Source organism: Dama dama, chromosome 32 (assembly GCF_033118175.1).
Source record: "Dama dama isolate Ldn47 chromosome 32, ASM3311817v1, whole genome shotgun sequence".
In the NCBI taxonomy this organism is placed as follows: Eukaryota; Metazoa; Chordata; class Mammalia; order Artiodactyla; family Cervidae; genus Dama; species Dama dama.
Window position 1 is genome coordinate 18,029,005 of NC_083712.1, and position 3,119 is coordinate 18,032,123.

Sequence of the window (3,119 nt, forward strand, 5' to 3'; positions counted from 1 at the left end):
TCTTTCTCAAGATTACTTTGGCTATTCGAGGTTTTTTGTATTTCCATACAAATTGTGAAATTCTTTGTTCTACTTCTATGAAAAATACCGTTGGTAGCTTGATAGGGATTGCATTGAATCTATAGATTGCTTTGGGGTAGAATAGCCATTTTGACAATATTGATTCTTCCAATCCATGAACACGGTATGTTTCTCCATCTGTTTGTGTCCTCTTTGATTTCTTTCATCAATGTTTTATAGTTTTCTATGTATAGGTCTTTTGTTTCTTTAGGTAGATATACTCCTCAGTATTTTATTCTTTTTGTTGCAATGGTGAATGGTATTGTTTCCTTAATTTCTTTCTGTTTTTTTGTTATTAGTATATAGGAATGCAAGGGATTTCTGTGTGTTAATTTTATATCCTGCAACTTTACTATATTCATTGATTAGCTCTAGTAATTTTCTGGAAGAGTCTTTAGGGTTTTCTATGTAGAAGATCATGTCATCTGCAAACAGTGAGAGTTTCACTTCTTCTTTTCCTATCTGGATTCCTTTTACTTCTTTTTCTGCTCTGATTGCTGTGGCCAAAACTTCCAACACTATGTTGAATAGTAGTGGTGAGAGTGGGCACCCTTGTCTTGTAAAAATATGGAATGCTTCACGAGTTTGCGTGTCATCCTTGTGCAGGGGCCATGCTAATCTTCTCTGTATCATTCCAATTTTAGTATATGTGCTGCCGAAGTGAGCACTGACCTACATTTTTAAAGGTAGGAGCAAGGCTTATTGCTGAGTAATATATGTATATACATATAAATAGGTGTATATATGTGTGTATATATACACACACACACACACACATATGTATTTGTGACATGTATATGTAACTGTGTGTTTAACTTTGGTTTCCTGTTATATAAAACTAAAAAACAAAATTTTTTTACAAAAATCTTCAGAGATAATTGTAAATAATGAAGAGACAAACTTGAGTGAATGCAAACAAACACATACTCAAAACTAAAGGAACGTGAGCAATAGGTAGCAGTTTGAGATGAATGTATTACATTTTTCCTATATCTGTTTCATTTAATTTAACATTTTTGAGGTCAAGTTGGTATTGAGGGCCTACTTAGACTTTCCTCATCCCCATATCCAAGAAGTGGGGCAAGAATTAGGAAAGCAGTGTCAGCTTTAAAAAAAAAAAAAAAAATGTTATCTGGTGAAGGAAGACAGATGATTCCAAAAAATCAAAATAACTGTCAACAGAGTTTTTTCTGCCTGAAATAATAATCCTGTGACTCAGATGCCAACTGTACAGAAATAAGCATGAAATAGCCCCCACCTTTGGAACCTCAGAGACAAATGTGGAAATGAAGCAATGAAAATCTGTGAGAGGAGAAGAGAGAGATAAGAATATCCTATGATTCAACATTTACATCAGAGACTGAAGCATTCCTCTTGTGTTTCTTATTTCCGGAATTTTCAATTAGATGTTTACAGATATTTAGATTTCAAGAAAATTAACACAGTGGTTCTCAGACTTTAATATACATGAGAATCATCTGGAAGATTTTGGAAAGGCTTCTGCTGTGACCTCCCTGCGCCCCCTACCCCCCATCAGCTTTTACCTTTGTTTGTGTTGGAAAGACCTGAGAACTGGCATTTCTAAATTCCCCTGTGATGTTATTGCTGGTCTGGAGAAAACATTTTGAGAACCATTTCTCTAGATTTTACCTCAAATAAAGATTATAATAATCGTTTAATAATGTAAACAAGTATCACAACAACCTAAACCAAGTAAAGAATGTATTTCCCACAACACTGCTACATTTAAGGACTTTTTAAATTTTATAGTAAGCCAGTAGATTCTACAAATTTCTCATAGTGTTAAAATCCATTATTGCATCAGCTTAAAAAAACTACTATCTCATGGCCTTCTTTCTCAAAGATATAAGTGATTGATTACCACAATCCACATTCCTGAATTTTTTGTATCTTGGGGATAAATTCTGTGTTAACGTCATTGTTAACATTATATTGCTTTTTGATATATTAATTATCCATTGTACTCCATACAGGGAAAATAGTGCATACTTACAGACCAAAAGTAGACTAGTTAAAGTTTGTCATGATCCCATTTAAAGAAAATTTAAAGTTGAAATTCTATTTCTGGAGCATGTTTTTTAGATTTCCTTCCTTGTTTTCCCTCCAGTGCTAGTCGACAACATAAATCCTTTGACTTTAGCCAAATTGAATACATATCACTTTTAATGATGAAAAGTCAAAGATATTAGTAATCCTTTTGACTTATCCCTGCCTTGAAAACAGCTAAGTGTGTGAAGCATTACACAGGAGTCTACATTCTGACTAGCATTCTTTTTAAGCTCTTGACATGTGTTGACTAGGAAAGACACACACATGCATATATGCATACAGACTCACACATCATGAGAGCTGTGAGTTCAGCTTTATTTGGGGCTTACTGAGGACTATATCCTGGGAAACAGCCTCTCGGCTCTAAGGAAGGTTGGAGAGAGTTGACAATGCCTATGGTTTTGGTGAACGGGGTACGTGTCATCAAGCACACATCTCCGTAGAAGGTTGCTGCAATTCAGGAGGAGCAGGTGTCTACGTTAATAATTTTTAGTGCTTCTTCAGGTATGAGGTGGAGCAAGAAATTGGATTCATACAATTTTTTCTAAAAATATCTATCCGGGGGCCTGTTCTACCAGCTTCTCCTGGATCACAGGGCCTCATTCCTGATCTCTACCCTCACCTCCTTTCGGGGTGTGTCGGAGGTCAGCAACTGTGGTGACTAATGACCTAATCCCGTAGAGCCGAATGGTGAGGGACATTCTTTAATCGGCACACGTGATATGTGCCTCTATTATGGAGTAAACAGTGTGATAGGGAATTCAGAGGAATGCATGATCCTGCTTTCTAGGAACTTGGTGGGAACTGAGGTGTAGACGAGAGAACAGTGCAGTATGCTCTGAGATGAGGAGCACTGTCATGTAAAGATGAACAGAGGACTGGGATTGCTCCAGAAGGGCAGGAGTGCTCCACATATGAAATCTGGGAAGTCTACCAACTAACGGAGATATTCCAGGAGGCTCTTAAAAGTAAATAGGAACATTCGGGGC

At 36.6% G+C, this 3,119-nt stretch overlaps 1 non-coding gene across 1 annotated transcript; it reads right to left on the reverse strand.

Annotated features, from left to right (window-relative positions):
* Positions 1–621: 621 nt before the first annotated feature.
* On the reverse strand, positions 622–728 carry LOC133050681 (U6 spliceosomal RNA). Its single transcript, XR_009691663.1, has one exon. It is a non-coding gene; the product is annotated as a U6 spliceosomal RNA (small nuclear RNA).
* Positions 729–3,119: the final 2,391 nt, after the last annotated feature.